The following is an 11,399-nucleotide window of genomic DNA, read 5'->3' on the forward strand; positions in this document are numbered from 1 at the left end:
AAATACGGCAGCCTTTACTGCTATGACAACTTCTGACATATTTTAGTTGCTATGACCCATTGCACGTATAGGTTACTTGTCAGTGCCTGTCTAACTTATGTCTGCCTTTTATTTTAATGAAAGTTAGTTAAAAAATAAACGTGGTGATAGTTGATGTTACACTTTTCAAGCATGTCTAACGTATATCCATAGTTAGCTGCAAAAACTTTCTCTTTTAGGACAAATGTTTGGCGACAATTAATATTCGAAGTTATTATAACATTTTTAAAGTTTCTAATTTGCTTGCGATCAGCATAGCATAATCAAAGATTGGGTTGAAACAATCTCTTTTTTTATAAAACTTTCAAGTGTTCGTTTATATTCTAGGTACACCTCCTGAATGCAACTTCACCCCGGCAACTCACGTTTTTGATGCATAAATGTTGCCATTTCATGATGTCCACAGGAGGATACAATGTAGTCCGTTATCTATGTTGTAAATAAATAGAAAATGTGGGCGGTCCTTTAAGGGAAGCAACTGCAAACCGGACAACGGATTGGCTACACTGCTGCATATAAATTTAAATATTGAAATTGGCGTGTTAACAGTACAACTTTTTCTGTAATGGATGTTTTTTTGTTAAAGAACATCGTAGATAACGTGATTAGCTTTGACTGAGACCCGTACAGCTGGGGGACAGACACGAGAAGCAAAACTATTCTCGCCCTCACATTCATGAGATAATTGGATTCGCTGGTGTTCCTCCGTTACTGCTAGTCTCTGATTTTCTGGTTCTTGCAAATGATGAGTGGGTGTTCATGTTTATGCGTGACGTGTGCCGTTCTATTCTTGTTACGACTTGGCACATTACCCTTCTGATCTTGAACTGTAAAATAGTAAGATACATTTAAAAATAAGGATGATAATTATAGTGTAGTGTATCAGATACTTATGTCATTAGAATCGATCTCTGAAAACTCTATCGAAGAGTTTCATTTTGTTGAATAGTGTAATTTCATATTGGTTACCCACCCGGGTTCTAACATGTTCCTAAATCTACCCACGTTCATTTCGTGCACTCCCTGGGTTGGAATACACGTATTACGGCAGTGCAATGTCCTCTCAGCTCATTGAAAAATCCTGCTATATCCGTAGCGTATTTGATTGGGTTAGTGCATGTTATAAAGCACAAGTTCCGAGCACAGTAAAATCGATGAGTTGGTTACGCACCTGCTGCAAACATTACCATGTAAATTCCCAGGGATATGCCTGGATCCTAGCAAGTTTTTACTAATTATTTTGATCCTGTAGGTTAATTATCGCCAATTATCGAGACCCAACAAAAATGTGGTTTGCACTGCGTTCAATAAAAATAATCATAATACTTTTCAGTATTTATTTATATATCAACCTACCTAAATGCAGCACTTTAAGTACAGATTTGATAAGGAATTGCACTTTTATGGCTGGTACCATTATATATTTCTCTGGACTCTGCACATTGAGAGATCACCACTGCTTAATTTGAGCCAATGGTTTCTGGTGTGCAGCACCGGCAGTTAATGCTCAACATCGGCGTTTGAGACAGTTGCCACGAGGTGGCGCTATCTGGCTTACTTGGTCCTGAATACAACAGGTAATTCATTTATTCAATATACATTAAAATGACTATTACCTGCCGCCCAAGCCATTCTTATAGGTTTGGGAGCTTGAAATTGTCTGAACTTGCAGGAGTGCTGCCATAGTAAGATCCATTTCTAGATTAGACTTAATTTTCATTTTATTTTCAGTTGTCATTTTTACTTATTGTTGCATTTTGGCCAGTGCCCAGTTCCTCAGCCTGTTTTTTATGCCCCTGTAGCCCCGCCCCCCGGAGACTCCCCACTCCTGCCTCCCAGCTGCACCTCCCTCCCTCCCCTTCACCATTTAATGGCAGCCGCTGCGAGGTTGCACAGTGGACGTGCGCCTAAAGCAAGCCTGTCTTCACCCATCCGTGACCCGACCGCGACCAGCGCCAAGGACCCTGCATCTCGACCTACCCACCGCTACAACACTGCTGCCCTCCACGCACTCAACCCCGGAAGAGCCAGAGACTGCCAAAAGGCCACACCAAACACCACCCACGGCCAGTTCTACTGCCTCCACTGCCACCAGTCCTTCTCCACCAACCCGGCCTCCAACACCGCCAAAGCCAGCACTGGTGATGCCCCTAAGATGCATCCTCCTCAACGTGCGCTCCGTACACAAGCACGCTGTGGAGATCTGGAACTTACTCGACTTTCTCTTGGCCGACATCGCCTTCTTCCCGGAAACCTGGACTAACGCTTCCTCCGCCCCCGACATCAACACCACCATCCCGGATGGATATAAGATCCAGAGGAAGGACCGCCCCACCGACCCAGGAGGGGGTCTCGACATCGCCCACAAGAACACCCTCCGCCTCACCACCTCCAGCGAAACCTTCCCCTCCGCCAAACACCTGCACTTCCAGATCCAGACCAGCCCCAACTCCACACTCAGCGGAACTCTCATTCACAGGCCCCCAGACGCTCTTCGCCACCACCATCATCGACCTCATCTCACTCCACACCATTGCCTCAATGAACTACATACTCATCGGAGACCTGAACTTCCACCTTGACAACACTAGTGACCTCCAACTCCACCACCCTCTGTGACAACCTTGCCAACATCGGACTTAAACAACTCGTCACCACACCGACCCACAGGGCAGGATACATCGTCGACCCCATCTTTGCTGCCAGAAACAGCGTCCACTTCAGCCACAGGACGCAACCCCCATGCACCACTGATGCCCTTGGGCTAAGTTGCGCATTACAAGACTCCATTCATTCATTCATTCATTCAGTGAAGCTACAGCCATCACCCCATCCCAAGACATCCGCAACAAGCTTTGAACATACTTCCACCTCAAGATCAACAAGCATTGGCATAGCCAATAGGTCTTGCTTTTTGGACCCTATAAGTATTTAGTTATGCAGCAGAATATCCATGGTGCAACATCACCAACTGTTGCATGGCTAAACACTTATAAGGTCAGAAATGCGAGACCTATTGGCTATGCCAAATCAGGGAAGACCTGTTTTGGCAGTTCGGGCTGGACTGTTCCCATGAGGCACAGGGTCAAGACTGATTTGCATATAGCTGGGTCTGAACTGAGGTGGCGAAGTGAGCTAAAGAATGATGGGCTGCAGGGATGGGTGCTACAAGCTCATCACTGGGCCCATCCAGTGCACATGGAATGGTAATGCAAACCTGGAAAGTGGTTCCCTACAGCAACTGAAGAGAGGGACCTTCAAAAACTTGTATTGGGAATACCCTTTTGGGCTGAAGAGGGGACATCACACTCATCCAAAGGGTACTCTCTGGGGCTGGAGGAAGGAACACCCCAACCCTGGCACTGGGCCAACCCTATGAGTGGCTGGAGCGACACTTGCAAGCCTGGCACTGGGCCAACCCTTGATCTGAAGAGGGGGACAGCGCAAGAGTGACACATTGTTTTTTGTTAAAATCTGCAAAGCATGCAGCAGATGTTAGATTATGTGGCAAATGCGGCACAATCATTCCTTTGCAAAACAGACATCTCTGTCAGTCCATTTCCGAATGCGTCTCAGAAGCAAATTCATTGTAGGTTAAGTCAAATGAATTAAAATACATGCCTACAGCCCGGTTTGTGCAAACCAAGACCTCGATGCTCATATATTAGACATTCCGGATTCTAGGCAAAAAAAATTATTTCCAGTTACTTTCACTTTAAATCCTTGATTTGTTTCTTGGAAAATTGATTGAAATCACACAATTCTAGCGATATTCCAATGTCAACAAATAACAACTGCTGTTGACTATTAGATAAACATTACATTGAGCCGCTTTTCGAAATCCCCAATCTTGCAGATTAGTGCACTTTAAAAACGGCTATTTAAAGACAAAAATATTTGGCACAAAATAATACGCAAAGATAAGTCACTTTTTTTAAGAGAGCACCCTCCTGGGAAGCCATCACCTTCTTGCAGGTCAAGTGAGGCACTGGTACATTCCCAGAGAAGGATAACCTGCTCCATGCGCAAGTTCACAAAGCAAGGGGCTTTGGCTTCAGCAGGCATGGGCTTTGCCGTGCAAACACCAAAGGTTATTTTTACAAAGTTGTGGTGAACCTGGCGCAGGTGGGCTTGAATCTGTTCTTACTGGACATGAATGAGGCCCAGGAAATTGCAGGTGGCAAGTGAGAATACAGCTGTGTTGGTGAGGGGCTCTTTAGGCGACGGGGGCCGCCTCCAGAGCTGTGGCGGAGTTACAGGGCAATCTGGAAGCAGTTTGGGTACAGAAGGATACCTCTGCAAGAGCACAATAAGGGTGCCAGAGCCAAATCCCAGGAGCCATCGGGCGGTTGTGGGCCTGAACAACCGGGGGCTTGCCTTGCTACGCTCCGCCCTTAAAGGGGCGTGAGTATTAAGGGACCAATGTGTCACAAGATCCAGTAAGGGATCACCCCTATAAGGGTAGCGCTGATTGGGTTTTCCACAGTGCTTGGCTCATCAGGCGGGCAGGGCAACATAGGCTGGTACAGCTACCTGCCCTTGGATCACCCGTAAGATAACCCACCATATTTGCATACTTTTGTATGGAATAAACCTGCAGCAATATTTTCTCCAAACAAAAATGTGTGTGTTGTGTATTTATTCATGTATACCTCTTCTGCTGTGGTGTGGGTGGGGTCTTGCACCTATAATGGAACTATGCGGCTGCCCTCGGCCTCTGCAGGGGGCCACCTCTGAGGGCGGCCCCCCTTAGTTCCCTTTGGGACGCTTCCCCACCCCCACTCTCTATTGCGGGACTCCAGGAGGAGTCCCCTTAGAGTATACGCCAGACACGCCATGTCCGGCGTGCTGGGGGATGGGGAGGGTATTTAGGACTCCCCCCTCCTTTTTTCATCCTCTTTGTTACCTGCCACGCCGTCTCCCACCCTACCGCGTACCCGGTGTGCAGTCATAATATCGAGTCTTTTATTTCGATTGGACAGAATATCGAGTAAAAAATATAGAACGGACATAATATCGACTAGACATAATATAGACAACAAAAATATCGACTACATTTTTTATACATCGAATAGAATGGACATAATATCGAATCAAAAATATAGAATGGACATAATATCGACTAGACATAATATAGACAACAAAAATATCGAATTTAAGGTAAGTTAATAATATTTTTAATTTTTTGTGTAATATTATTCTGTAGCGGGTTGTGGGTTTATAGGGGAATAGGGTGGGAAGTAATTTAATTATAATTAATTAAATATGTTAATTTATGTATTGATATTTATTTAGAATTAATTGTTAAATAATTATTAATTGGTAATTAATTAAAATATAATTGGTAATTAATTATAATTGATTAATTTATAAATATGTTAATTTTATTAAATTATTTTCTGTAGCGGGTGGTGGGTTTATAGGGGAATAGGGTGGGAAGTAATTTAAATTTAATTAAATATGTAAATTAATAATAATTGTTAATTAATTATTATTTGGTAAATAACTAAAATATAATTGGTAATTATAAATATTTAAAGAATAAATAAATAATAATTAGTAAATTTATTTCTGTAGTGGGCTGTGAGTTTATAGGGGGATAGGGTGGGGAGTAATTTAATAATAACTAATTAAATATGTTAATTAATTAAATTTGTTAATTAATTAATAATTGACCATTAAATAAAATTTACTTCGTAAATAAAAGGAATTGGTTTAGGAAATTAAATTTAAGTTTTGGGTTTTTGGGTAAAGGGGTATTTTTAGGGTTCAGGGTCAGTTTTGGGTTTTTGGGTAAAGGGGTATTTTTAGGGTTCAGGGTCAGTTTTGGGTTTTTGGGTAAAGGGGTATTTTTAGGGTTCAGGGTCAGTTTTTAGTTTTTGGGTAAAGGGGTATTTTTAGGGTTCAGGGTCAGTTTTTAGTTTTTGGATAAAGGGGTATTTTTAGGGTTCAGGGTCAGTTTTTAGTTTTTGGGTAAAGGGGTATTTTTAGGGTTCAGGGTCAGTTTTTAGTTTTTGGGTAAAGGGGTATTTTTAGGGTTCAGGGTCAGTTTTTAGTTTTTGGGTAAAGGGGTATTTTTAGGGTTCAGGGTCAGTTTTTAGTTTTTGGGTAAAGGGGTATTTTTAGGGTTCAGGGTCAGTTTTTAGTTTTTGGGTAAAGGGGTATTTTTAGGGTTCAGGGTCAGTTTTTAGTTTTTGGGTAAAGGGGTATTTTTAGGGTTCAGGGTCAGTTTTTAGTTTTTGGGTAAAGGGGTATTTTTAGGGTTCAGGGTCAGTTTTCAGTTTTTGGGTAAAGGGGTATTTTTAGGGTTCAGGGTCAGTTTTTAGTTTTTGGATAAAGGGGTATTTTTAGGGTTCAGGATCAGTTTTTAGTTTTTAGGTAAAGGGGCATTTTTAGGGTTCAGGGTCAGTTTTGGGTTTTTGGGGTACAGGGGTACAGTGTAAAAATAAAGTAAAATTAAATTTAAATTAAATTAATTTAATGAAATTAAATTAAATTAAATTATATTATATTAATATGTTTATTTAATAATATGTTTATATATATATATGTATTATTTTTGGTGATATAATTTTTTAATTTATATTAATTATTTATTAATATTACATTTATTTAATAATTATTTCTAAGTTTATATTAAATATATTTATATATATCATTTTTAACTTAATTTTAAGACATTTAAAAAAATCGATATTTTGACAGTCTATATTTTTGTAAGTCGATATTTTGGAGTCGATATTTTAGTACTTACCTTTTTGAAGATAGGCAGTCGATATTTTGTCCCTCGATATTTTAACCTCGATATTTTGGTATCTCGATATTTTTGGCGTCGATATTATGTCAGTGATCCGTGTACCCGGCGTGGGCCAGGCAGGCGAACTGCAGAGGACGTTGTAATGTTTTCTTTGTCTTTACAGGTGGAGTTACAGGGCGATCCGGAAGAAGTTTGGGTACAGAAGGATACCTCTGCAAGAGCACAATAAGGGTGCCAGAGCCACATCCCAGGAGCCTCAGGGGAGGGTCCTGGAACAATGACGTCGGCGCCCCATTAGTCCTTCGGGCGGTTGTGGGCCTGAACAACCGGGGGCTTGCCTTGCTACGCTCCGCCCTGAAACGGGCGTGAGTAATAAGGGAGCAATGTGTCACGTGATCCAGTAAGTGGATCACCCCTATAAGGGTAGCGCTGATTGGGTTTTCCACAGTGCTTGGCTCATCAGGCGGGGAGGACAGCATAGGCTGGTACAGCTGCCTGTCCTTGGATCGCCCGTAAGATAACCCACCATATTTGCATACTTTTGTATGGAATAAACCTGCAGCAATATTTTCACCAAACAAAAAGTTGTGTGTTGTGTATTTATTCATGCATACCTATTCTGCTGTGGTGTGGGTGGGTTTTTGTGCCTATAATGGAACTATGGGGTAGCATGTGCCCTGTGCACTTCACAGGCGCGCAGCATTTTCGACTTGCTCTGTAATGCGGCCGCACGTGCCTCGTGCATTGTTGCCCAGAGACATTGGGATGTTTACCCCTTAGCATGGCACAAGTAACCGCTTGCCACTGAGCAGCGCCATCTGCGCCATTTGAGCGGAGTTTTTTGGGATCCGATCTAGCACCTCTCTTTCCATTAGAAAAACGTTTCGTTGGGCGCAGGAGGAGCTGTCCATGCTTTCTTCTGACAGCGCAAATCAATCCTTTCCGAGTTCCACCCCTTGCGGAGCTGTAAGGGCTTCGTTGCTTATTGGAAAGCGCAAAGCACACGGTTAAATATAGTGCCCAAAGATAGCTTCAGTGCACAGGGTTCAGAGCATCAACCCACATCAAAAATTCAGAGTTTTATCGATCTTGGAAAGGGCGACATTCTGAATGGGCCCCTTTGGCTTTCCTTACAACCTGTGACCTGCTACATGACCTCCCGGCAGCAGGTCCCGGATCACACAGAGCTATTCCTAGATAAATACAAATTACGCGTTTTTGAAAAACCTATACAAAGGCAGGTGGAGCTGTGGTGCCTGCGGTATGCGGCATAATAGATGTTGGGTATTTTTCAGTTGTATGTCGTCTGAAAAGAAAAGTCTGAGAGGAAAGAGGCTCCCCCACACAACAAATGACAAGGGTGAACACTCTCAGGGTGAATCTGAGTCAGATAAAGGTGGGCGAGGAGCATTCGGCGACCCTGGCAGTGTTCCTGTCAGCACGCGATCAATGAATCCATGAAGTCCGTGGAGTTTTGTGACAATACAATTACTTTATCTGACAAACAGAAGTATCCGACTAGAAATAAAAAAAACGTGACAAGATTCACTACTTTGGTTTACCCGGGGCCCTCCTAATATCGCCTGGATAACAGCCAGGGCCCTGCAGGCGATGTTTCTGGTTTTGTCCAGGCTAGTGTTAAAAGGTGGAGTAGGCAGTGCTGGTAGCGGGCCCTGGAACTTGGCCCCCTTCACCTAGGCGGTGGGGCAGCAAGTGCCAGGCCGTGTATGATGTTAATATGCCCTTGGCAGTCCTCTTGTCCGACATCCCTCATCTGTCACTGTCCTCCACATACTTCGATACCCACCTGCTGACCCCACCACCCTCTGCGTTGGCTGGAAGAGGGAGGCGCTCTTCACAGAAAACCCTGAATTTCGGTCCTTCCACCTGGGTCTCAGGGAAGACTGGGCATATGTGTGGGCGGAGTGTCCCCACTTTTTTCACAAACTTTCCTGTCGCGCTGGCCAATCATACTCAATAAGGGCACTGCTGGGGCAGCTGGAGATGTGATCAACGTGTGTTGAAGCACTCTGTGTTTTTTAAAAATACCCCTCACACACCAAAAGGCCCCTTGGTGTCATGCTTCATCATCGGGGTCTTCGCACCCCTCTATCGGGATGCGGCGTGCTGCGACCTACGACTACGCGGGAGCACTAGTAGTAATGACTATGTGTGGTGTTCGGTGTGTGGGGTGTATTTAGTTTAAGTGAGTGGTGGGATGTGGTGAAAAAATTAAAAAATACCTGGCGCATGAGTTTGAGGAAAAAATTTAATTCTGAACTCTGGCTGGTATTGTTAGAAGAAGTGCAATGTGAGGTCAGGGCTGTTATATTAGGGAACAGGACCTCTGGTGTGCGTTGTCGACATGTTTCGGAGCAAAGCTCCTTCTTCAGGACGGGGGCACGACCTCCCCACCTTACTCACGTTTTTTTAAAATAAAAAGTGTATTATACAGAAAAGTGGCAAAAAAATAGGCTAAGTGTGCCTACAGCGGTCTGCTACAAGTACAATGACCTGTAGAAAGACAAAAAGGGAAGAAAACAACATTGGTTACCCTTGTAGCGGGTAGTTCAAGCAGGTGCAGTCACCTGGAACCTCACCAGAATGCTTGTTTTAAAGCCTGTGGAAGGAAAAGGACTCACAACACATACAACATAGAACACACATGTTTGGTACTTAGAGTTATTGTTGGTCATACTTATGAAGCTTACTTTTGGGCTTCATGAGCAAAAAGAACGTCTGGGGTGTTGCTATTGCAATCTGTTGGGAAGAATGATGCAGGTTTTAATAAATCATTCTTACTCACTTAGGTTTCAGAAGGATGGTCTTTTTGATCGATCTATGGATTACTCACAATGACAGGACGCTATGGACACCGTCTACCCCCATACGCTGCTCCGCTGGTTCTGAAATGGTAAACCAGAGGGCATGCTATTTATACCCTGTTTCTTAATTGGGCGGAAGCATCTGTGTTACCTAACATGGGTGTTCCGCTCCATGTTAATTGACACATGCCCATGTTTGGAGCGTCCGTCAATTAGCCATCCATCGTGCTTCTCTGTCCGTCATGTAATGACATAGCAAAAGCGTCTTGTTATTCTCCCCGCAAGCGTATGGAAAGTGATCTCTCGCGCATGCGCAGAATAGTGTTTTTAGCGCATGCGCGTTTGTTTCCGGCACTCTTGAGAGTCACTGATTGTCGCGCATGCGCATCAGGACTTTCAGCGGTCCTTTCAGTACTTTCACCGCATCTGTTGGGATAAACAACCGTGTTAAAAACGCTGTTTTTTAACTCTTCATTGCAGCAATCCTTGAATTGTCTACCTAGAATACCCACAGAGCGATAAATACGGTGATGGTGACAGCGCTGGTTTTTCGCTGCTCATTTTGATAGTCTTCATTTCTGAGATTTACATTATTTGAAGTTTTTATTCTTTGATACAATTGAAAGAATGTTTACTAGTTGTTGGTTAATTGGGTCCACGGCACATCGTCATTAAGCCCAATTATATGGGTTCCAAGCCTGAAAACCCATCTTTGTTCCTTCTGGAAGAGCCCTGCTTCAGAGGGTAGTTGCTCTATAATTGTCCAGTTTAGGTCATTTACACAGTGTCCTGCAGTGAGGTAATGTGTTGCCATTTTCGTTGTGCTCTTTTTGCAGCGCACATTGCTCTTATGTTCGTTCATTCTTGTTTTTATGGCCCTCGTGGTCATACCTACATATTCAAGGTTGCAGGGGCACTTGATCAGGTAAACCACGTTTTTAGTATTGCAATTAGAAAATTTCCTTTGCTCCCATGTTGTTCCATTACGGAAGAAGAGTTTTTTACTTTTCTTGGTCAGGTGGCAGCTACTGCAGTTCCCACAGGGAAAGTGACCCTGAATGTCAACAGATGGTTGCGTGACTGCTGTTGTTGGTTTTGGTCTTGTATGGACCAACATGTCTCTCAGGTTTCGTCCCCTTCGGTGAGCAAACATAGGTTTTTCAAAGTTTAGGTGACCACATGTAAGTATCCTCCAATGTTTATTCACAATTTTTGATACTTCATTGGACATGGTGTTGAAAGTTGTCACACATATCGGTCGTTTGTGACAACTTTCAACACCATGTCCAATGAAGTATCAAAAATTGTGAATAAACATGGGAGCAAAGGAAATTTTCTAATTGCAATACTAAAAACGTGGTTTACCTGATCAAGTGCCCCTGCAACCTTGAATATGTAGGTATGACCACGAGGGCCATAAAAACAAGAATGAACGAACATAAGAGCAATGTGCGCTGCAAAAAGAGCACAACGAAAATGGCAACACATTACCTCACTGCAGGACACTGTGTAAATGACCTAAACTGGACAATTATAGAGCAACTACCCTCTGAAGCAGGGCTCTTCCAGAAGGAACAAAGATGGGTTTTCAGGCTTGGAACCCATATAATTGGGCTTAATGACGATGTGCCGTGGACCCAATTAACCAACAACTAGTAAACATTCTTTCAATTGTATCAAAGAATAAAAACTTCAAATAATGTAAATCTCAGAAATGAAGACTATCAAAATGAGCAGCTAAAAACCAGCGCTGTCACCATCACCGTATTTATTGCTCT

At 43.1% G+C, this 11,399-nt stretch overlaps 1 non-coding gene across 1 annotated transcript; it reads left to right on the plus strand.

The window, feature by feature from the left end:
* Nucleotides 1-763: 763 nt before the first annotated feature.
* On the plus strand, nucleotides 764-861 carry LOC144781189 (small nucleolar RNA U13). Its single transcript, XR_013600900.1, has one exon. It is a non-coding gene; the product is annotated as a small nucleolar RNA U13 (small nucleolar RNA).
* The last annotated feature ends 10,538 nt before the right edge of the window (nucleotides 862-11,399 follow it).

This window comes from Lissotriton helveticus, chromosome 1_1, assembly GCF_964261635.1.
Source record: "Lissotriton helveticus chromosome 1_1, aLisHel1.1, whole genome shotgun sequence".
Taxonomy (NCBI): domain Eukaryota; kingdom Metazoa; phylum Chordata; class Amphibia; order Caudata; family Salamandridae; genus Lissotriton; species Lissotriton helveticus.